This window comes from Larimichthys crocea, chromosome VII (assembly GCF_000972845.2).
Source record: "Larimichthys crocea isolate SSNF chromosome VII, L_crocea_2.0, whole genome shotgun sequence".
NCBI classification, from domain to species: domain Eukaryota; kingdom Metazoa; phylum Chordata; class Actinopteri; family Sciaenidae; genus Larimichthys; species Larimichthys crocea.
In genome coordinates, this window is record NC_040017.1 from 26,390,947 (window position 1) to 26,416,404 (window position 25,458).

Consider the following 25,458-nt stretch of genomic DNA (forward strand, 5'->3'; position numbering starts at 1 on the left):
TCAGCAATCCCACAGTGCAGTTTCGAGGAGGTTTGAGTGTTTTTCAGAGCATTGTTTGGTCTCAGTGCTTCCATCAGTGTCATTTTCATTGAATAAAAAAGCAATGACTGACTGTACACTGTCCGCTCTGCACCAAACAGCAGGCTGACGTAGCGAAGCATCGAGCCAGATGTTTCGCTCAGGAGCCGAGCACATCTTTTATGAAGATGAAACGTGAACCCCCTCACCTTGTTCCTGCAGGTTTAACCAAACAGATCATTTAACGGGAACACACTTAAGTTATTTAACAGGCAGACAACACACAGCAGGAAGAGTGAAGCTGCACACAGCTCATCTCTGACACCGTCGTCTCCCATGTCCAGATTCTAGACGAGCCACGCAGAGCTTCATCAACGATGAGGTGAACGCAAAGAGGCGCAGAATGAAAGATTGGATCCAGACTGGTGCAACTTTTATACGAAACACTGTTTATAGGTCTATAAAAGGAGAGCTGCAAACACTTTATCACACTCTAAATGAGCGTTAATGTCAGCTGTGAGCACTTTTACCAGCCTGTGAATTTGTTATGCTGGTCGCTCATCTTTCCAGCACAACTCAAACTCCCAGAGAGATTTCAGACTCTCATGGTTTAGTAGACACAGAACAGGCAGGTGGAGGTGAAAACAACTGCAGGAACGGAGAGATGGAGCTCGCTGGGACAAATCCAGGTGGAGGCTTGGCAGACGGTGGATGGTGAGATGAGCAGGCAGAGACACAGAGAACAGGTGGAAGTCACAGGTGGGCTGACTGACTGATGACAGGTGTGCTGATTACTGATGATGGACAGGTGAGTAGAGACCACGCCCACACCAGCACAGACATGTGGTTTTAGCTCAGTCCCAGTTTGGCAGCAGTGCATTGTTAAACTGTGTATTATGTCCAGACCAGTTATTCTAATAGAGAGGAGCTGAGTTTCCTCTTCATGAGTCTCTCATAAATTTACTCGTTAAATATTTCAGAGAAGATTTAAACAGCTGATGTCGAGCTGGCCAACAGTTACTCTTCTCTTCTCAGCTTCCTCCATCAACGTCCTCTTCAGTCTTTTTGCCTCTTGCCCAGCTCCAGTTCTGGCACGACACCAGTTCTGTTTGTTTCTGCAGCCTGGCTAACAGACTGAGCTAACAGCAGCTAACAGCAGCTACAGAGAGCTGAGGCAGGAAACATTTAAATCAGAGTGAGCAGAAGTTATTTTTAATAATCATACTGCATGTCAGTGATGATGCAAAAAGTAGATCCACATCCGCGTGAATAGAAAACACGAAGAGAGAGAGAGAAAGAGAGAGAGAGAGACAGAGAGAGAGAGAGAGACAGAGAGAGAGACAGAGAGAGAGAGAGAGACAGAGAGAGAGAGAGAGACAGAGAGAGAGAGAGACATGCAGCGTTACATGATGACGCCCTCCCTCTCTCTGTCTCTCTCTCTCTCTCTCTCTCTCTCTCTCTCTCTCTCTCTCAGTGTGTCGGCTGTTGCCGCTCGGTTCACACTGCTTTGCGCTCTGGAGCTTGTCTAACCAGACCTCCACACACATCCACCTCCACCTCCTCCACCTCCACCTTCTCCGTATATCCGTGCACTTTCTCCCGCGGAGGTCTCTCTCTGGATGGATACACTGCGCACAGTTTTCTGGAGGTGACAGCAGGAATCCGAGAAGCTGAATGTGAGTACGGCGTTACTGTGTCTGTGTGTCTGTCTGTCTGTGTGTCTGTGTCTTCACTCTGTGTGTCTGTCTGTCTGTGTGTCTGTCTGTCTGTCTGTCTGTCTGTCTGTGTCTTCACTCTGTGTGTCTGTCTGTCTGTGTGTCTGTCTGTCTGTGTGTCTGTGTCTTCACTCTGTCTGTCTGTGTGTCTGTCTGTCTGTGTGTCTGTCTGTCTGTCTGTGTGTCTGTCTGTGTGTCTGTCTGTCTGTGTGTCTGTCTGTCTGTCTGTCTGTGTCTTCACTCTGTCTGTGTGTCTGTCTGTGTGTCTGTGTCTTCACTCTCCTGTCTGTCTGTCTGTCTGTCTGTGTGTCTGTCTGTCTATGTCTTCACATGTCTTCACTCTGTCTGTCTGTCTGGACTTCAGAGCTGCATGTTGGAGATGAATAAGACACATTTTAGACTCATTTATCATCTACAACACAAAGTTTATGTGTGAAGATCTGTCTGTGTACACTCATTACACACACACACACACACACACACACACACACACACAGTAATGAGCATCATGTCCTCACTGTACATCACCGACTGTCAGAGGAGTTTTAACATGAACTCAGTCTGTACATCTGACATCACTTCCACTCTTCACACATGCTGCTTTTACTTGCAAAAGTCAAATCGCATTAGTGGAAAAGTGGAAAAGTGGAAAACGGGCTGAGCTGGAAGCGTCGATGTTACAGTGCAGTGCAGTACAGGGTGTCTGTGTGTGTGTGACTGCAGGGAATTAATAAATCATGAGGCTGAACAACAAAATCAGCCACTCGTGTCAGTGAACCTGTCCGACTGTATCTCACTGTGTGCAGAGGAGCAGAACCAGCTCAGATCGAAGTCTGTCATCTTTTCTAAGTTAAAGGACGCGGCGTGTGTCTGTCAGTTCAAACTTCTGGTTGAGATTTTGTCCATGTTAGACGTTTACCTCTGTCAGTGAAGTATGAGGAAGGTTCAGCGTTCAAGCCTCAGCCTGTCAGCTTGTCAGTATCTTTAAAACAAGCAGTGATGGCTGAAAGCTGGCAAACACATCGTCCTTTGGTGCTGATCCAGATTTCACCTGCTCGTGTTTTGGTCGGACAAAGATCCGGCGTTGAGTCTTTATGTGTTTAACAGAGATACAGTGTGAGGAGAGAGATGAACAGCTTCTGTAAAGCCACTGGGCTCTGAATTAAAAGACGTGGATGTGGGAGTAGAGTTTATAAAGTGACACGTCTCTGAGGGATTATTTCCTGGCTTCAGTTTCTTAATGTGAATGTCGGGAAGAAACCAAATCGTTCGGCACACGTCTGAAAGCTTTACGAAGGATTAATGGAGTCTAAGCAAATACTTTTATTTGCTGTCGAGGATTATCTCTCCCCGTGGAAGATGCTGCACGGTGAATGAATGGCAGCCGCTTGTTCGCTGTGAGAGAAACCACTTTCAGTGTTCAGGGTTTTTGTTTCGGGGTGTTTGCAGATGAGTAAGTTTGTAAGACTGTCGGGCCGAGCAGAGGAGACAGAGGTCTGCGGGAAAGCATCGTGAGCTGCAGGGAAATGTTCACGTCTTAATGTCTTTTTAGTAAACAGTCGGCACAATGAGTCCTCTGTTCCTCCTACAGGATTCCAACAGTTGTAATATTAAAATCAGTCTGCGCTCCCTCTCTTCTCCTCTAACTCCCTGAAGATCACGGAGTAATCTTCCGTCTCCCCTCTTCCGTTATTTTTACATCTCTCGTGCGATTGCGATCTTCAGCTTTTAACTCGTTTCCAAAACCAAATATATAAACTGGCAGAACGTCCAAACCTGGTAATGAGAAAAACATAAAGCGTGAAATCTAATTTATGATCGAATGACACGCGCCGCCGACTTTCTCTCTGTTCCGTTTTCTGTCTCATTGCATCTTTTAAAATAACTTCTGTTCTCAGTAAACCATCCCCTCGCCCTCCTCGCCCCCCTCCGCCTCCTCCATCCTTTGTACTGAACTATTTCTGACCTCCTCGGAAAGATAATCTGAGCTGTTTTAGCTCCGACCTTGAAGGCAGAAGGATGACTGTGGTCAGCTAAGAGCTCCAGCTTTACTTACCTACCAGGTCCTTTTACCAAACTGTCCGATGTCCTCCTCCCTCTCTCCCCTTCTCTGTCTCCTCCCTCCTTGTTCTCTGTGTCCCTGAGAAGTCAGACAGTGGGTTGACCTTTAAAAGAATGCGTTCACCCTTGGCTGAAGTTTCAGAGACACTCGGCTTACTTTTCAACACAGCTCAGCGTATCAGCAGTTTGTCCGAAACAACATGCGGCGCTTGAACTGTGTACTCGGGACACACAATGGGACGTTATTCAAGTGCACAGATGTGAAAATGCACCAAACAGGACATGGAGCTCGATTTCTGTAGTCACCTGTCGCTCTGCCACCGCACCGGTGAGACCGGTTGGATGTGTGGATGAATCCTAAACTCTAATAGATGGATTAGAAGAATTGGATTAGGAGATTCAAGGACAGGAGATGAGGAGAGACGACAAAAGAGGTACTAGGACGATAGAGAACATAAAGTATGAGAGGAGAGGAGGAGAGGGCAGTGGGAGGCGAAATAGAGACGAGAGAACGGTGATGGACGGGGGAGAGGACGGGAGGATAAAAAAGGAGCTTCAGAGGGAGGGAGAATGTGAAAGAGAGAGCAGTGATGGTGTAATTGCTCTCCAGAGGAGTTCTGATAAGCAGCACTTAAGAGCCTCTGTGGTTAAGTAATCACTGTGATTAAGGGCCAGGACGGCTACTGTGTTGGAGAGAGCGAGGCCTGACTGGAGGATCGCCACCCACGGCTCCACACCATCACATTATACTGTAACATCACATCGCACAGCAGCGCTGTTTAAAGGTCCAGGGAGGAATTAAATCTAATATTCATAAGTGTGTTTGCATGTTGCTTTTAAGAACTGAGGCTCTTTGTTTTGTCTGACATGAACTTCTTGTAGAAAGGCAGAAAGCACCTGCATAATCAGCGTGCACAGTATCAGCCATGCACGAGACACTCATGGGTTATTTTTGCATTGTGTGACAGAGCGTCAGATTACAGGCGGCGAAGCTGCGGTCACACAGACACATACAGAGTATAGTAGGCGCTGTCTGGGCTCTGTGGGTGTGTTGTGCTGAGCACATCATTTACACACTCTGCACGCTGCAAAATGTTTTCTGATGCAGCCTCCGCCTGGCTGGAAACACAGAGTCCCCCTCAGCACTGGTGCAGCAGAGGAGCAAACAGCTGTGAGCTCTGCATGTAAATGAGCACGTTGTGTAAAGACAAAGACACAAAGACAAAAACAATTCATACTTCATTTTGTTTGTTTTTCTCTTTTCTGACTTCTCCACTGACTTGTGATCAGTATCAGTATGTAAGTATATAATACACCACCAGCTAGTTCACTGATTTTGGTGAACCTGGATCATGGATCAAGTGTTATGCAAAGGAGCTTTGGACCGGCAGGAGGAGGGAGGAGGGAGGAGGAGGAGGGAGGAGGAGGTTTTCAGGTGCCATGCCAGGATCAGGGCTGTGCGAGTGGGCAATGTAACCGGGCTCAACAGCCTCTGAGGAAATGGCCAAGAGACGTAAGAGGATGTTTACAGAGGAGACGGGAGCCGTTCAATCTCTGACTGGGGTTTAATCGCTGGTGTGTTTCTCGCTGTTCGACTCTTTCAGGTTAGTGAGTAGCTCATTCAGCAGATTATTAATACTTAAAAGACCAGACAATGCTGAATAAACACAACAGAGTAGATCGTGAATGTTAAAGTATTAACTAACAGTAAACACACTGAGGTGACGGATGGACACACACGTTGTTTTTGTCCAGCTGAAGTGACAAAGCTGAGCCTGCAGCCTCACGCTTCACCTAATTGGATAATTGTTGCAGAGGCGCTGAGAGGTGTCACGATTCTGGTCTCCTAATTAGAGGGATGACTCATAAGCGAGTGAAGGTGACAGCGGTTTGAGTCACACACACCCATCCAACCACACACACACACACACACACACACATCCAGAATAGTCCGGTGGTGAGCGTAGAGCTGCATGTTTAATCTGCGCTCTGAGCAGAGTGTGTGTTTCTGTGTTTTATCGTGGGCGACTCGGCCACTTTTGTTTTTCACAGAGTCGAAAGCTCATTTGCATCAGCAACAGTGTCTCCGGCTAACCTCTGCTCTGTTTGTCGTCATGGTGATAAGACAGTCATTTGTTTTCTCCGATATAAGAAAAACCAACAACTAACTTTGAAACTCAGCACCATCCATCACGTGATTAACCAACCCACAGTGATACAAGCTGCTTCTGATTCATCACAGTCAAGAATTAAGGATTTAATTAGCATCATTAGATTTTCAGGTCTGAAACCAGAATTAATGTAGGCGAGCGTCAGACAGTTTCAGTGGCTCCGAAATGAATGCAAAACAATTAGTTTTTATTTATTGTGAGATGTTTTTAATTGAAAAAGTTTCTTTGTTAATCTGATTTGTGATGTGATGGCAAAGTGTTCTTCAATGACAGCGTGTAATACTGCAAACTAATCAACAAGTCCGAACTTAATTCATTTTTATAGAGTTATGGTCTCTAACAAAGATCTCTGTCATATTTTCAGACTGAAGATTTTAGACGCGTGAACAAACAGACGCAGCTGTCGCTTCTGATTTCAAATTCAAAATAAAACTTTTCTGTGTCAAAGTGAAACCACAACGCCTGAATCTCCGCTCTGATGATCAAAACGCTTACTTAATGTGGACGTACGGCCAACGTGGAGACAAAAAGATTAATTTTTTAATGAAAGCTCAAAGTTCAGTCCACAAAGATAAACAGAATATTAATTCATTCAGTTTTTCAAACTGCTGTGAGTTTGAGTTGGGTGGAGGAACTTTCCAGCTGTTGGCTCGTGGTCTTTGTTAAGTCTTTCTTGTGATCATTCATCTCGTCTTCCTCTCTCTTAACCTTGTTCTGGTGTTTGAGCACCGTTAGCTCTCACAGGAGTTAACGTCCTCGTTCATTAGTTATAGACGGATACATTCGGGTCACAGTTCACCAGAAACATGCATGTTTAATCAGCGGCGCTCCGTACTGTCACCACTCCTGACTGCACCTGAAGAGGCCGACCTGTCCTCGTCCTCTTTGGAGGCTTTGGAGTAACGTTCAGGCCAGTGTGGATGTTCTCTGTGTTACTGTTGCATTTCTTTAAATGGAAAAAAACGGGATGGTGGTATCAACAAACTGAGCGAGTGTCTGTCTCTGTGTGCCGATGAAATGATACGGCTGATGGCCTCCAGACCGAGAGGCAGATTTAAACAAAAAAGAGAGGGACGGATCAGAAGTGTGTGTGTGTGTGTGTGTGTGTGTGTGTGTGTGTGTGTGCTGATAATCTGACGCCGCCTCTAAATGCACCCATGGCGTGATGAGGTCACTGCTGTCTGTCTGTAAACACTGTTAGCCCTGTTAGACACACACACACACACACACGCACACACACACACACACACACACACACACACACACACACACACACACACACACACACACACACACAGATGTCTCCAGTGTGGAGACAGCAGCACCTGTGGCCAGCATTAGAGCAGTTTCAGAGGTCGATAACCATCTCTCTCTCTCTCTCTCTCTCTCTCTCTGTTTGTCTTCCTTCTTTTTTCCCATTAACCTCTGTATCTCTGCCCTCTCTTTTCTTTTTCTTTTCTTTTCTTTCTCCCTCTTTATTTCCCTCAAAATCAATGACTCTCCTCTCTTTTTATTCCCCGTTCTGTCTCTTTTTTTCTGCCTCTTCTCTTTCATTGACCCTTTCTCTCTCTCCCCCCCTCTCTCTTTGCCAGGGTCTAAAATTACCCTCTCTTTCTCTCTACCCATTTGGCTCTTCCCCCTTTCCATCCCTCACATCATCTCTCTTTCTCCTTCCACTTCTTTTGTCTCTCTCACTTTCAGCCTCTTTCACCCCTCGCCCCTTCACTTTGCCTTGATCAATATTTTTCCTCTTGTTGCTCCCTCCTGCGTCTCTCTTTGGTTCGTATTTGCACAGATGACACTTTGTGTTGTGAAGTTTACTTTAGTTTTTGCAGCTAGTTGTTCAGTTGTCAATAATCTGGCTGGTCCAGGTCCTGGCCGTGCACGGTTCAAGCAGACTTCTTCACTTTCTTCGCTTGCTGAGTCCAGAGGCTTCCAGCAGAAGTTGAACCAGGTTCAGCTGTTCTGCTTCAACACCTCACTGAAATGAACGAGTGTTTCTCTTTCTTGTTCTCTCTCCTCTTAGTATGCAAGCTTTGGGTCAGGAAGGCTTTAGCTCAGAATGAGATTAGCAGTCATTAATAACGTGAGCCTCGCTGTTTAAAGCTCACGCTGACATGAGAACAGAGAGTTTTATTATTTAAGCTGCTACATAAATAATTCATAATCTGCTATTTAAGTATTATAATTCAGGTGAGGCTTGATGAACGAGGTTAAAGTGTGAGGATGTCATGATGTTATAATCCTTAAAATCTTAATTAATGCACTATCTTGTTTTACTATTTTGTTTTATATTACCACAAAAAGACAACAGGCTGCACACCTCAGCAGCATAACAAACTTTACTGTGTCCTGCATGTTGTGTGAAATATATAAATCAGACCATGGTTGTGATTATTAATGACTTCTTATTAAAACAGTGAGAGTTTACTTGGCTGTGCTGTAAATAGTAGTAGTAGTTGCACATGCAGTATAGCATTAAACCGCTTTTGTCATTACCAACCTTGAACCAGGACTGAAATCTTAAGGACTTCTTCAGTACTTCAGTAATGTATATTACCAAATCTTTAATTAAGTTAGCGCACAGCAGTAACACACAGTAAGCTTCGCTTCACCTGGTTGCTTTATCTCGAGTAGCAGTGTGTAGAAGTTCGACATTGTGGTGGTGTCCCGCGGGCGGAGCAAAGCTGGTAAAACTTCAAACATCAACGAGGGAAAAGGTGAGGAGAATACAAAAGAGCACGCTCTCCCTTCAGTTGTTCTGCCTGTGACAGGGCAGCGTGTCCGCTCTTAATGTACTCTCTAAAACATAATCCATGTGGTGCATGAACGCCTCACCAAGTCAGCTTTCATTTGCTCTAACTTATATTTTCCACGATGGCAAGCTGGCAGATTTGTGAGTGCTCATAATTTAACCTCACTGCTCTTGACTGACCGCCAGCTATTGCCTCAACCAAGCTGACAGAGAAGCCTGTTTGTTTTTAATGAAATTCAAAATATAATAAATCATACTTGGAGCTTCACAGAAGCCTTTTCTCGTCTGCAGAGAGACAGGGTTAGAGGTTCCTCTTTTTTTCTGCACGTTTTATTTCCCTTGCCAGATTTTATTTTAATGCTCTCCATCATGTGACCAACTACAATTTTCAGCTTATTTTCTGGCTGTATCATGTCTGGCTGTATACAGTATGATACCGTGACGTTCAGAGCAAATAACATGATGCCGTGATTTAGATTTCTCTCTTGACAGTAAATAAACACTTTTATTTCTTTTCAGTGTTAAATGAAAGTATTTAGTATTAAAATAGAGTATTATATTAAAGATAATTATTGACCCTGTCCTGTTCAGTGACCGGACATTTCCTCTTTTAACATCATAGTTCCTCTACAGCTCAGCAGAGTTCACATTATTTATTTTTGCACTGCCATGGTGCGTAGTGTGTAGTTGATGTAGGGATTCATCTGTATCAAACAGATGGCTCTAGTCATAATTTATAAATGTTTCAGTTTTAAAGATTAGTTTATCAGATGTCATGTGTCAAACTATAAATATAACATCTGACCGTAAAATCTAAAAAATGGAGATCGTCATTAATCGTCATCAGGCGGGGAAAATAATTTGATAGTTTCCTGTGAAAACAGCCACTATAAATACTTTCAGACCAGAGCATGAATGTTAATACTACAATCAGATTTCATCACAGCTTATTCATTCTAGTATCTTTCTGATATTTGGTCGGTTGCTTGATTCATACCACACATATTTGTTCTTTAATCTTGAGACTTCTCTGTTTTGTTCTTTTTCTAGTATAAATGTATATTTTGGTTTATTTTAATCTACAGTCGTTGGTACGGGCTAGCTGTTCACCTGATTTATGTCAGATACTCGTAACCCGCTCCTGCTAGATTACGAGATTTCTGTTACATCTGTGTCCTCATGTCACTCGACACAACCAACCAGAATAGAACGAAACCGGCCAATCAGATGAGTAAAGACGAAACAGGAAGTGGCACAGGAAGCAGTTGCATCCTGGCAGCAGTCTGGCGCTGGCAAACACTCACACACACACACACACACACACACACACACACACACACACGCGTTTGTACTTGAAATCTAATGAGGACCTAACTTGACATCAAATTTCCCAGAGTTGCCACACCTCAACACGTACGTGACTAAACCCAACCGCTGCTAATTCTGACTTTAACCTCGGTTTGAGTAAAACTTGTTTTTCTTTTGATAACATCGTCGTGGATTATTATTTCAGTAGATCGGGTTTGGCCTTTACTGTTGTGTGTGGGGCTGTGTGTGTGTTTGTGTGTGTGCATATTGTTGGGTGGCCATTCTAGTTAACTCCCATCTGTCAATGCACATAGTCTCACTCATCTACACACCCACACATACCCTCGACTCGACAGAAATTCAGACAATCATATGCATGCTCCCTCTCTGTGCCTGACACACACACACACACAAACACTGAGCTCCGGTGGGATTAGTCTGGCAGGCAGCGCCTCAGAAATGAGTGGAGGTTTTCTGCAGCCTGTCATTAAAACTGCTGACACCTCCACATCCAAACCTCCACTGGAATATCATTTGTCTGAGGTGAGCAGCGAGCAGCCGAGGACACGGCATGCAAACCGCTGAGCGCTTCTAACATACACTGTGCACGCAAACAAAGAGACGGCTTCATCCTGCGAGGAAGCTGTAGTAAGTAGAAATGATAATAGAAAGAATATTCACATGAATCAAGGCACCGCTCTGTCAGGATCAGTTGTTATCTATCAGTGGAAATCAATGATCAGCTGTTTCCAATTAGAAAATAACAATGAAGAAAATTCGAAACCACTGGATCAAAAACGCCCAGAACAACATATGGTCAGAGTTTAGTGGTTGAGGACGGACTGGAAAAATGACACAACCCTCTTTTGTTCCAGTTGCGAGCAAGAAGTTCAAAGAAAACTCAGCGGTACAAACTGAGTCTGCATTTGTCAACGTACAATGCAAATGTTTGATCTGAGGAGAATAAAATCCCGAATGGAAAAAACAACAACAAATGTTGCCGTGTCATGCAGCAAGCTTTCAGGAAGACTACAGCAACACAGGTGCTCAGCTTAAAAAGTATCATACATCATGTCCTGTTTATTGGCTGCTGCAGAAAGGAAAGAAGTTAGTCATCCACACACACACACACACACACACACACACACACACAAAGTGCCTCATTCATTTCTTTCCAGACGTATAGTAACAAGCTCTGGTGATCTGATCAGAGCCAAATTAAGATTTGTCCAATAAAGCTCGATGCGGGAAACGTCACAGGAAAATGTGGCACTTTTATTAAGTCATTAATTTTCCCTGCAGGGCGCCGGGTCGAGCCTACGAGAGCTTTGAAACATGGACGGCTGCACGGCCACTCGAGCATGAAATGAACAGCCAGGATTAACTACCTGCAGCATTCGACTTCCCCTCTGTCTCTCTGCCTCGGGCACCGCGCCGCTCTTTCTCTTCCCTGTTCACCTTTTCTGTTTTCCTCGACTCACTTCTTCTCTTCCGCTTCACTCGTTTTCATTTCTGTTCCTCCTCCGTACTGATGACTAACCTCAGTTTACCAGATGGTCAGCTACAGTGTCGGCTACAAACAAGCCGAATACATCATGAGGTTAAAGGGCAGCAAATGAGCCTGCGCACGGGGCCTCTGCAGCACAGCAGAATGGAGACTGAACGGACAGCAGCGTGTGTGCTGCAGAGAAAGAAAGAGGCTGCGCTCAGTACATTCAAACCTGAGCGGACTTCTGTTGCCTCCGCCATTAGACCATAATGCACATCACATACATGAAGCTGTTTGTTCATGTTTCAGAAAGGGATGGAGAAGATGTGCTGGCAGGTTAACACCGTCCCTCCTCACATCACCTACTGATTACATAAATCTGGTGTCGCACTGAGATGTCGAATACTCGCTAATCAGTTGTTCAACAAATTGGTATTACCGTGGGAAAGATGTGGTACATGAACTCGACACTCTGCATCGCTGACAACAGAGCCATGTGTTTCGATTTTAAAATTTCACGCTAACTACAGTAATAAGCATGAAGGACTGAATCAAAACGCGATCACGCAATTAGAGGCCGACGTGGAGACGTGTTTGTGCAGAGGACACGTCTGTGCAACATGTGTGGCTCTCTAATGATCAGAGTCGGCACAGTTGTTTTAATGTGACTTTAATAATGAGCTGATAATGAAGCAGAATTTTGCTCCTCAGCTTTGTTGCTGCAGCGTTTACAGGTCACGAATGTGTGTTTGTGTTTGTGGATGAAAATGATGGACCCGCTCTGACCATTACGCCTGTGTGGGCAGTGAAATGGAAACATTTGATTCCCTCCTTGGAACAAAAAATCACACTGACACACTAAATTATTTTTTTGTATTTTGTGATTCACCAACATTTGCAGCGGTGTCACTGATGATGGAAAGCGTATCGTGTGTCTGTCATGTTCGGACTTCAAGCATTACATTCCTTGATGTGGATTGTAGTTTTATTTACAGTAATCCTTTTTTAAAAGGTGAAATGACAGACTGAAACATAGAGAAGGAAACAGTGTGGTGATATACAGTCGATGTTTCTAATGAATTGTTGGTCGATTCATTAACAAAACAGTTAGACAAAGAATCAAAGCTCCTGTTATTGTGTCCAGTCCGTCCTCGTAGAAAATCCTTTTACTCATCAGCCTCTCTTTGTTTCGGTTTATGGCTTTGTGTTACTGTAAACAGGCTGCTGCTCAGTCGAGGGGCTGCGGGTGTAAATGGAGCAGCTTGATTGAGTTTAGACTTCCCGGAGCCTGATATAGAAACAGGAAACAAGACACATGAAAGAGGCTCTGCATATACTGCACATTGTGGAGCGATATGAATTCTGCTGTGACACCGCACCTCGAATTCCTGAAATATTTCTCCAGAGTGATTCATGTGGCAAAGCAGGAAGGAAGGACATTTTTAGGCCGCGGAACAGGAATAAATCTGCAAAGTCAGGAAAAAGTTTTGGAATTTCTAACCAGTGTTTACGTTAGCGCGACTGAAGAAAGTGAAACTGAAGTCTGGAGTGTTTTCATTCCCGTCGTAACTGTTCTGCTGGAGTTCAGTGTCGGTCTGTCAGAGAGGCTTCAGCAGAAACTCTGTTATTCTCCTTCAGCATCTCGCGTCCGTGCGTTCAGTGAGTCCAACATCTTTGGAACAAGTACATTTTTTAGGACTGCCTAAATTTCCTGGAGCTGATCTGTGTTTGTGTTGGCCGGCGTCCTTCCATTGACTTTCGATACTTCCTCACTGCTTTACATTCAGTTCTACCCTTTCCTTATATAATCCTGTTTACAGCGTCCATCCCGTTTCTGTAACCGCTTATCCCCACTAGGATCACGGGAGGGGCTGGAACGTATCCCAGCTGACTTAGGGCGAGAGGCGGGGGACACAGCTCATCACAGGGCACACAGAGACGTTATGTTACAATTCTGACCTCAAATATTCAACCTCAAAACTTTCGTGTTGCCACATTTATATGCAAAACGTGCCTCTTACAGGAGCAAACAAGACGAACAAGTGTGTAGAAAAAGCTACAACAGAGCAGACACATATCTTAATATACATTTTCTAAACAAAGACATGGACTCGGTGCATGAAAGCCGAGCTGGACGCCCTGAAAAAAGACGCATCGCTCACAAAATGTCCACACAGGAAGTTTGTTTGTCGATGCTATAGCGCTGCACAGAGCTTCAAACTCAAACAGGAGGAGACACAAAGTGATTCGTCTTCCTGTGTGAACAATTGCGGTACATGTTGCAAAATCCTGTGAAGATCTCTCGCAGTGTCATAGCTGGGTGTAGTCGCTAATATCTGATTATTAGATGATATGAAAGTTTCATTTCCGTTGCCATGTGTGGCTTGTTTAAATGATGGATAAAGAAAAGTCTGTCTTGACAGACACACAGGTGAGGCAGCCTTCTGATGACAGCGCGGGTCCTCAGGCTTCAGTCTCATGACTCAGCTCAGCAGCTGATGACGGGCTGGAAACTGTTATCATGCGGTCGCTCTTGTCTTGTTGTTCTCTTGCTGCTCTCAGCAGCACCGTCATCGTGTCTAACATGCATTGTGGTGACAGGCGCCGTGTTCGGGCTGCGGCACAACAGCAACACATCCTGTCCTGATTGTTATTTTCACTGATATTGTACTTGTGTGACATGTTCGCCTACATGTGGCCATTAACCTTCACGTTGCTGGAAAAACCGACAGAGTGTGTGAGATGTAGAAAGTGAGATTGTTGTTGCACAGAGAATCCTGGTGTTGAATTCTCTGTAGATCACCTGTCACTCAAACAGTCGAGGCCGACTAGTCTCAAAGCCATTCATGCTGTTAAAATCTACAAAAATTAAAGCCTTGCGTCTCAAACTATTCACATGATTGGTGAAAAGCTGCAGTTATCAAGTCAGGTCAGGTCAAAGTACTCAAGGCGGCCTCCGAGTGCGGCTTCAGACCGCATTGAAAACAAATCTGTGCCACTTTTAGTGCTGCTGTTGTGTGGAGGTGTGTCTGTTTATTGGTTCTTTATAGTGTAACCGACGTGAAGCAAATTAGAAAATAACGTTTTGTTTTGTCCTTGCTCATGCCGCTCCCTCTCCTCATTCACTCTCAGACTCACTCAACAGTCCATAGACCTGCAGCGATGGAGATGCTATGAGTGCCTCCTTACCCCTTTGTCTGTCCTCCAGGAGTTGCCCATCAGTAAGTTTAACTGACAGAGGTTCATACTCAGAGTTTAGTGTAAGATAAAATCCTGCTGAATAGTAGACTGCTCATGTGTCTTCGGGGTGGGTGGATGTTGGACGTTCCCACAATTTTTCCTGCCAAGATTTGAGCCTTAAACTGAACCGTCAGATTTCCAAAGCAGCTGTTAAGACCTTTTTTTTAAATGTTAGCTCTATATAAAATTGCATTATATATCTCTAAAAAAAGGAGGCGTTCTCACACAGACGCCCCTAAATACTAACAGTATATTCTATATTTCTACATACACTGATGTGCAGATGATCCACGAGCCTGTCATCTTCAGATCTCCTCTTCAGTATAGAAGCGTCGTCTGGGAGTTTCACTATAAATTGATCAGGTTGGAAGCTGACACCGTCGTTTGTATGCGGAGTAAACAAAAAGGATGAACTGATCCGTCCTCAGGGAGCCGCTGGATCAGAGAGCGCTGAATTCATTTTGACCTGTTGTTTGATAAAACGTAAGATCGGGCCGGACCAACAGTTCTTAAATGTTAGTTAAAGAGGTCACAGCTTTGACGTTATGTGTGCATTGTGTTGCAGAGAGCTAAACAGCTACTTAGGCCACCAATAATGAGTCAGTCCAGCATGTAGTCCAGCTCGAGTGTGAGACGGCCGGGGCAGAGCCAAGTCACTTAAGTCAAAGGAACAGATAGACAAAAGAAATTCCTTTGCCAGGAAAGACCACCTGAAGGCTTAACCTTTGACCTGGCCCCATATCTATCCATTTAAAAGAAGTCATTATCTCATCTATACATCTGGCAGTGGCGCCAACCTGGTGGCTCTTTGGCACCCCCATTCAAATAACCTCTGACCTGGCATTGGTCAAGATAACAACCCGTGACTAAGCAAGTATCTTCAAATAAACCACATGTCTATAACAGCATCAACATTAGTATGTGACTATGCATCTATGTGCAGACACCTCAAAACCAAACTGCACATTCGAATGACTGAGTTTCTTCTCAGTCCTCTGGTGTCTCCTGATTTGCAAGAATCTTCTGTCAGCACATAAAGAGATATAAGCAGTAATTGATTCTGTGATCGTGTCCCAGTCTGTGCAGAGAAAACCTCCTCCCAGCTCCTCCGTACGGTCACTACACCGCACATTTACTGTTCTAATCACTGGTTTGCTGGGCTTAAAGACCGGGTGATAGGTGGGAAGCAGTTGATATTATGATCAATTACCAAGAGGAGGCCTCGCTCCTCCTTATTATTATGGCACCAGCTGTCTTTGATATAAACACAGATGACTCCACCTCTGGTTTGTATGAACGAGTCCAGCACATCGATGTGTGTGCACGGTTCATCCAACTTTTCAATCACAGAGCAGCGTAGACACTGTCTGGACACAAGTGGCAGGTCATAGTGGCTCACTGTGTAATTCGACAGGTTTGGTCTGCAGGTCATGTAACTCTGTCCTGCTGTGTATCAGTTGACCAGTGCTGTTGAACCTGTCAGTGAAGCCGTGCATCACCTGCTCAGAACCGGGGCAGCCCATGTGAAGGTGTACACATGCACAATAGTGACGAGCAATGAACAGAGACACCGCAAACAAATAAACAAAGCATGAGCCCTCTTCTGTGTCGTGTTTATGTAAATGATCCAGACTCTGGAAATGCACACCTGCTCGCGAAGAGATGTCATTCATCAATTTACGACAAGTTTGCTGAAACACTTAAGCAGTCCTCTGTGAAAAAAGCCGGAGAGGTGTGTGTGAGTGTGTGAGGGAAGTCTAATCCCTTCATGTGTAAACACACGTCTGGTCAGTAGAGACGTGCAGGTGACACCCAGGACAGACAGACAACATGTAACAGACATGACTGATGTCACACACACACACACACACTTTCCAGCCTGCTGCGATCAGTGCAGGTCAATATGACACAGTGTCCAACAATGTCCTGCTGAGCTTTACAAATATGACACAGGTGAGACTGTGTGACTGACACATATGTCCTGGTCTCAGCTGATGACACACTCACTGCGCTGACTCACTCTGCAGGTACATCAGAGTCAGATGCCATAGTGGTGCATTTGACTCCAAAGATATTACAGAAACTGATTACCTTGCTGGAGACTGAGCCTTTCTAATAATACAGTCTGGTTGTTTGGTCCAGATATACCCAATCATCTTGACTGTAATCTAATCTGAAGTCACTGTCTGTTGTGACTCACCTGTAAAGGGATTAGACCTTTGATGGATCGTTGTAATAACAGTAGCCCAGGGCGGCAACCGCACCGCTGGTGACAACCGACTGTCAGCACTTCCTGTGGCAGAGTAACGATTTCAACAAGGTGCACACTGTAGAAAACTCTTCTTCTGAAGAGTTACAGCTGCGCTGCTCATCTAACACGTGACCTCATTTATGGATTATTTATTCTGCTCTTCAGTGCAAGCCATGGACACATGCAAACCTCCTAAACAAAGTCTCTGCAAAGCAGTACAGCATTGTGATATATGAACCAAGTTGGCAGTCATGTTAGGATGGAGGACGGTCCTCGAATGATGAATAATTGTGAATTTCACGACCCCCTCAGCACGAGGTCAGATTGTCCAAACTGACCTCAGCTCATAACTTTCTTCCCATCATCCTCAGTTGCATTATAAACACAGCTCCTTAACATGTTATGAAAGTTCATGTTTACTTTTATTTGCTTTGGACTTATTCGATGTAGATGTAGTAAATAGTAACGAGGTAACGTAACGTGCATTTATCATGTGATATTTTCATGTGAAGTAGCGTTCAGTGTCCGTCCCGGGGCCCTGTGCTGTCTCACAGAACCTCTGGTGCATACATGGAGCGGAGCTGCACCTCGTCCTCTCATGACGAGCCCAAATATGTCCTCTAGTCAAGAGGTTTAGAAATATTCAAGAACTTGTCGCCGAGGCGGAATCAAGGCTACGTGAAGGCCGGGACCGTGCAGAGGGCGACTGACTGTGATCCAGCTGCAGAACAGCTGCAGAGTGCAGCTACTGTGCAGCCTCATCTGTCACACACAGGAAGGCCTTTTCTGTTTGTTATAATGCTGCATCACTGTCAGTATTTCTACACGAGCTCCTGCCTGGAGCGGCGTTAGCGGAGGCAGCATCAGTTCTCTGTAGGGCTGCAGCCTTTCCTATAGCATGGCTGACATGAAGTTAATGTCATTAGAAGGCTGACATGACATAAATCAGATTTGTGAAATGTTTCGCAGCGTGTTTAGGGTCTGCAGCCGGTGGCATCGTCAGCGACCCTCTGTGGCTGCAGTCCTGCCACAACCGGTCATTAGTCTGTGTAACATGAGCGCTGGTGTTACAGCTGCTGGCCTGCTCCTGTGTGACACAGCAGATATGTCTGAGCTCAGCACAGATGTTTACAGACTGTCGCAGGAATATCTCCTTTAAGGCGGTGAGCTGTCGCAGCGACACACACACAAAGTCCCTGTTTGAGGAATAATGCATGAAATGTTTGGCAGCAGCTCGGTGCTGATGATGAGCTTCCTTTAACTCTATCAGAATCATTGTTTTGTACCTGATTTAAATGGACACATTTCCATTTGTAAGCTCACCTCTCTACAGATTGACTCATATAACTGGTTTGGCAGAAGCAGCTAATCTGCAGTAGCATCACTGCGACACAGTCAGATGGCATCTCTGTCTCTCTCACGGCACAATTTATTTCATATCTGCAAGTTTAAAACAGAATTACGGCTCCACATTCGGATGGTATTGTCGTAAGGTGTCTGGGAGGACAGAGCATCTTCAGAAGAGCTCAGCTGTGAGTGTTTATTGGTGCGTTAAGTTGTTTTTTTTTTGTTGTTTATTTCTTTGCTCGGTGCTCAGGGGAATTACAGTAAGAAGTGTTGAAGCAGCGGAGACTCCCACGAGCCCTGCAGGAGCACAGTAAAATACAAACAACAAGCATCAGCCATCTGGAAGCTGCTGTGCATGAACAAACAAGTGAGCGGCGGCTCTGCGGCTTCGGGAATATTCCTTTAATCGCACCAGAAAACATGGACAGCTTTGGTCCGAGTGAAACCAGGAGTGTGGAGTGTGATGGATGTTCACAGCAGACGTCTATCTGGGTAATACATGATCTTTGTTTTCTCTCATCTTTGGTTTGTTTCCAACCTGCTTGACTTAATTTAGTGAGTTATAATAAACCGTGAATATCATTTAAGACAGAACATCTCATCCATGAGTGAATGCTGCCGAAGCATTTTTCTTTTTTAATTGCTGGAGTTCAAACTGGGTCAGACTTTCTGTGAAACGCGTCCAGTCATTTCTGTGCACGAACCTTTATTTCCTTTGTGTTTGTGTCTTGTCACGTGTGAACAAACCTCAGGTAACCTTGTTTGTCGGCTGTAACAACAACAAAAAAAAAACCCTCCGCCCGTCTCTCTCTAATCCACACACCGTCATCAGTCGTCCACCTGTACTCATTGTCTGAGTTCCTCATCCTCTATCTACATTTCATATTTCTTCATATTGACTTTTGTTCTGATTAGTGAAGAAGGATTTTCTCTTTTTTACGCACTGACTTCCTGTTTGTCTTCCTTTTTTATCCTCTTTGTCTTTCTCTTCCTCTCTGCACTGTTTCCTTTCTCTAACTGTGGTTTAGTTCCAGTTTAGACGTTGTATTACAAACCATCCATAAACCTGCAGGCCTTTAAAGAACGCCCTGCTAGTTTTCAGCAGCAGAATAACGAGAGTAAAGGTCTGTTTGATTGGATCCAGTTGTTGGTGAGACACAGTATCATTTAAATATGGTGTTATGGCGCACACACAGCTTAAGCATCGATCTCATTAACATTGAATTATAATGAGCTTAGTGTGGCTCTATTCACAGCACAAACATGCTCATGTTTGTACCTCCTTGACATGACGCCTTTCTTAGCCCCAAACGCACTAATGCCCCGTCTGCAGAAATGTCCTCCGACTCTAATTGGACCTCACAGAGACAGAAGTACAAGACGCCGAACACAAACACAGACACAGAGGCTGGATGCTCAGTTCAGCCTGACCCAGTCACTGTGTCTGCACTCTCTGTTATGGAGGCGAGAAGTCAACTTTCTCCCAACAAACATCCTCTCCTTGTTTCTCCTCTCCTCTCCTCTCCTCTCCTCTCCTCTCCTCTCCTTCTGCTGTGTTTATTGTTGCGGGGTTCGGCAGGACGATGCCGGGGCTTTTCCCACCACACTTATGGGAGCTGACACCGAGCCGTCCCCCCTCCTGTTTACAACCGATTACGACAGTCAGGCCCTCTGGGACGCCTGTCTCAATGTCTGAGCCATGAGGACAGGAGACGTAGCCCAACTGTCGTCACTGACGCTGTTGGCAATCACTGGTGATTTCTTGAAACTCAGCTCAAATCAAAACTGTGCCAACCTGCGTGAACGAGGTGGACAAAGTGTTAAACTGCATCAGGAAAGGTTACGCCTGACTGTATATGAGCCACTTCTCAGCTCAGCTGCTGCATCGAAGCTGTTGCACTGATGTTTTCATTGGAAGCTGAAGTCATACAAAGGTGGAGAGAGCCGTGCACCATCATCGAAACATGTAGGCCTACCACCCAGATACGTCCCATGAATCACAGCGACTGTAGCTGTGCTCTGTCACTTTTCTGCTTTGCAGTTTGTTACACAAACAAGTCTGGCGCCATCAGGGAGGTCCTCTGAGGAGCTGACTGTGTGGAAGCAATGCTGAAATATACAAGCACTGCGTTAGAAGCACAGATCTACCTGATCTAACAGTGAGTCCGGGTGGTTTCAGGTGGAGCGTGGTGAAATCTGACGTCATTAATCTACAATGACGGTCCGGGAACACGCAGCTGTCATAAATTTAGAACCAAGTCTACACACCAAACAAAGAGAGTGTGGCATAAATACTGGCTGACGGACAAAAAGAACGTCTTGTATTTTGTATTTGTATTTTGTAGGACACAGGACAGGACAGTGTGTCGCTCACACGTTTGATTCGCTCTGTATTTCCTACGTCGGTCACAGTGTGAGAGAGAGTGAGCGAGCGTAAAAAAAAAAAGCAAAACTGGACGTAAACTGAACCTCGACATCGATCATTTCTGATTTAATCAGGGTTTAAAAATAGCAGCAGATAAAAGTCTGAGCAACACTAGTTACTGTTGACAGGCACTGCTCAGATTTCATTGGCCAGACTGTCACAATCGGTGAGATATCCTGTTACAATCATATCAGATATGGACGGCACTGACGGCGACGCGGCAGACTCGATTTTTACACATAGTTACATGCACGGTATGTGTAACTGATTACATTTGAAGCTATTTTAGTTTGATCATAAGCAGATCCCATCCGAAGGCTATATGAACTACACAGATGACATGCCGGCTCACTAAATCAGATTTAAATTAGCAGGAAAAAATAACTTTCTCTCTATGTATACAGCGGTACATGTGTGTATATAGCTGCTGTGGAAGTGGAACTCATCCGGCTTGATCCATGATAAACAGAGAACAGACGCTGAGGGGAGTCAAACCGTCAGTGAGAACTGTGGAGGCGGCTCCGTCCTCCTGGCGGTGGCTGGCTCACACCCACATCCATCCTTTTCCTCCATGAGGCAAACTGTCCCTGTTGATCACTGCCAATATATCTGTGGACCACGAGGAACAGAACAACACTTCATCGCCTCAAAAAGCAAATTTGAGATCACTGCTGTGCACTCAAAGTTCATTGAGGCATTTTCTATATGCTTCAGTCCAAAGCGCTTCACAGTTTGTGATATATCCATGTAAACCTCATGTTCTTCTTCCTCCGACGTGAGCTTCTCATGTGAGGAACGAGCTGTAACATTTAAATGAAGTCATTCCCTCCGATGAAATGTGTAGACGAGTGTGAGAGTCGACCTGACTGTGTTTTACCATGTGCCAGTTTTTATGGAAAAATGTGTCTGCTCTGCTCTGGATACAAGTTGTGACCTAGATGTGATAATCGCTGACACGGAGCCAGATGAAGATGACACAGTGCAGCTCCCAGCCTGAAATTAAAACAGAGAATATCAGACTTTTCACATTCACCCATTCACACGCACACGTTCATACACCGATGGCTGTTCGTCAGGTTTGACTGGATTTGAGGAGTCAGTGTCAGTTCTCCCCAATTTCTGTTTTCATGGCTTCAGGATGAGAGGATCTGGGTTTGGCATGAGTCACCTCCGTTTTAACTTAATGCATCCATGTTTGCCTCCCATTCTCAATACTCAAACACACACACACCAAGCAGACCACAGTTGCCGCAATCTGCGTTGCTAGAGCTCTTCTTTGTGCAGAGGTGCGAGGCTACGCCGTACTCCTGCCGTTCACACAGCTTCAGTTTCACTTTAAAACCTTTAAAGTCGGCATCGCCAGCATCATTATGTAACAATAATACTGCCTGTCGGACCAAAGGTTTCTGGGTAGAATGGAAACATGATGCTTTGGGAGCGGCGCTCACTCTGGGATCTTTGTTTCCGCACAAAACTTTGTCCCCATTTCCTTCAGCTCCCTGCAGACCATAAAATTCATCCTCAAGTATTCCTCCAGCACATTATTCTTTTATTCTTCCCCGGGGGGAACATGCTCGTGATCAGAGGGTTGCCAGTTTGAGTCCCCAGAGCAGTTGGTGAAATCACCGTCCTCTCTGAGCATTTACCACTAAACATTTTCAGTAATAGAATATGTCTGTCCCGCTCTCTTAGGAGCGCTTCAATCACAGGGAAACATTTTGAATAGATTTCTCAGAGGACAGCAGCAGTCCCAGCTGGGTACATACAGCATATTTGAATAGACAGGATCCAAAACAAATTTAATTTAACTGTGTGAAGCATATTTGCATTATTTTCACGTGCAAAGCAAATAGCACTGCAGAGTTTTCTCACTCAGATTTCCATTTTTTAAGCCCGCAGTTTGCTTAAGTGGAGCCAACGTGGATGGAAATCTACAGTATAATCCTTTAATCTGAGATGATTTTCTCCTTCAAGAGGCAATGAAAGCATCCTTGAACCTCGAACTCTGAAGTATTAATATTCACGGTAGCTGAATATGAGAGACGATGGTCCTCTTTGCTCCGAAAAGCTTCAAATGTAAACAAGGGGAAAAGGTGCCTGTGTGGAGCTTTGTTGGGACTTCCAGCTGTAACCTGAATTGGAAGAGGACATCCTGATGGGTGGAGAAAATTCACACGTTTCTGTGTCCGACTGGAAAAGGAAGCACAGGAAGCTCGGGTTGTCATGATGATGGACAGAAAACTGTATCCTCTCATTGATGGGAATGCAGCAGTGTGTCGGTCTCTTTAGGTTTTTACTAGCTGGTGTCAGGGTCGGGGTCAGCGGCCTCTTAATTCACGTTATTCAAGTGAAGTTTTTTTGAAATCTGATAAACTGGGAACCTTAAAGACCTCCAGCTCCATGATCTGATGTTTAACTAGTCCTCAGAACAGTTTAAAACAGTTTCATTTGGTGCCGATCGAACTGAAGTGCCTTAATCTGAACATATGGGCTATTACAGAGCACTCAAAGCCATCATCTCATCGTTTGTGGACAATTAGAGTTCATGTCGCTGAGTGGATGAATAGTAGAGTGCTGCGAGGATGAGGCTTGTTTAGTTTTTTTTCCAATGAAGCCTCTTAAACTGAAAATAAATACTCCCAAAGAGATCCAGAAAGTGCTTTGAATTAAAACGTTTCATACGTCGGTCATTTGTTTAGTTGTTCAGATGAGAACATTACAGTCTCCTGCTCGTAAACAAAACTGTCTTCACAGAGATGGTTTGTTTGTCATTTGGTTTGCTTGAAATCTCAGGTACATTGACAACAACACGAGACATAGAGACATAGCAGTCAGCTGATATTAGTTACTAATCCAGCAGCAAGAAGCCCAGCTCGGTGTCTGTCTTTCCATTTCTTTTCTTTGCTTCCTCAGTTGTCCTTGGCCTCTTTGCCTCTGCCATTAGCAATATCGATAGAAGCTGCAGAGCTCCGGTTCTAGCACAACAACGGCGCCGCTCTCCGTCAGCGTTACCCCCGCCCCGATGCTCCGAGCTCCTGTGCTACCAAACGCCAAGACTCCATCGGTGCTCTGAGGACTGAGCTAACGGCAGCTACGTTTTGTAACGATTTACTTCACTGTCCATCAGGAAACTCTGTAAATCAGAGAGAGTTGAGGCGGAGCAGTAAGAGGACAGAAAACCAGAAAACACTTTCTCCATAAAATATGATCCAGTTTCACCAAAATCAGTGAAATAGTTGGTGGTGTGTGGTGGAACGAGACCTGCATAGTGCAAAGACTGAGGCAGGTCTGTTACAGGTCAGAGCAGCATCAGAATGATAGTGAAGGTAGAAAGGTTTGATAAAAACAGAAGCGGCATGTCCAACTGGAATCGGACTTGTTTGTCTCTCTGTTGCCTAAAAAACTCCAACCTGGCGCCTAACAGGTTACCAGAATTACCCCGTTAGGTTTATTAATAATCACACATTGTGGATCCAAACAAACCGAATACAAATATAGAGTGAAGGAAATGTTTCCACTGCGCTTCGTGCCAAAAGAAATGAAGTGTGGGCGTGATGACGCCGTGGGGGTCGACCCCCACATGTCACTGACGCCGTTAATGAGGCTGAAAAAATAACATCAATCGTTCAGATATCAGAGAGAGTCTGAGCTGAACGTTAATGATGGAGGCGATTTTAATGATGTACCATTCCTTCAGACTCTATGTGACTTCAGCGTCTGTAACACTGAAGATTATCATTGTTTTGGTGTGTGTGTGTGTGTGTGTGTGTGTGTGTGTGTGTGTGTGTCCTGGAAGTGACCGAGTTATGAAGTGTAAGAGGCATGTTGACATGTTTGATGGTGTAGCATTACCGTCTTCCTGCTCCCGCTGTTTGACTGTCAACAGGAATGTTTGGCAAACAGCCACACAGTAACTGCTCAAACACACACACGCGCACACACACGCACACACACACACACACACACACACACACACACACACACACACACACACATTGTGCCTGAAACTCTAACCTATAATCATTTAAACTTTGAAACCGAATCATTCCAGCTGAGTTAAAAAGTAGATCTTGTTTTCATAGTTTGGGCACTTTGTCTTGGTATCACGATGTTGACGACTGAAGGTCCTTTCACACACACACTGTGATTTACGGTACACTCCACACTCGGCCAACGTTTAACCTGGTTGGTTCCGCGCTGCGTGCCTCGCTTTGCTCGACAGAACAAAAAAAAAAAACGTTGTGACTCAGCACAAGCTATTGAAAATAATGAGCTTTGGGGCACAGCGGTGCCAACGCTGCATTGTGTTTGAAAGAGCTGTGAGACATCAGTAAAACCAAGTCCAACGGGGGAAGAAACACTTCAGGTTAAACTGTGAGACAGGTTTGCAACAAACGAGGCTTGGCGACTTTATCTGGAAGAGAAAATGAGAGAGAGATGTGGAATTATGACCTAAATGTGCGTTTACAGACAGACAGAGTCAGTATGGTCCCACCAAGACTGTGGGGCAGATAACGATACAAATATTGGGGAGTTTAAAAAATTCTGATTTCAATATGTGGGTCTAAAACTTCACTGTGAATTTAATAATTAAATAGTAACTAAACATAATTAATAGATCCAAATTAACCCAACCATCTTTTTCTGCATTGTCCTGTCCTCTAAGGCTTCACGTCGG

General features: G+C 44.8%; 1 protein-coding gene across 1 annotated transcript in view; it reads left to right on the forward strand.

Annotated features, from left to right (window-relative positions):
• The first annotated feature begins 1,465 nt into the window (after positions 1-1,465).
• gpr4 (G protein-coupled receptor 4) overlaps positions 1,466-25,458 on the forward strand; it is a 34,607-nt gene continuing 10,614 nt past the window's right edge. Inside the window, exon 1 of the mRNA XM_019271432.2 lies at positions 1,466-1,694. The gene's annotated coding sequence lies outside the window, so the exon portion shown is untranslated. The remainder of the gene's footprint in view (positions 1,695-25,458) is intronic.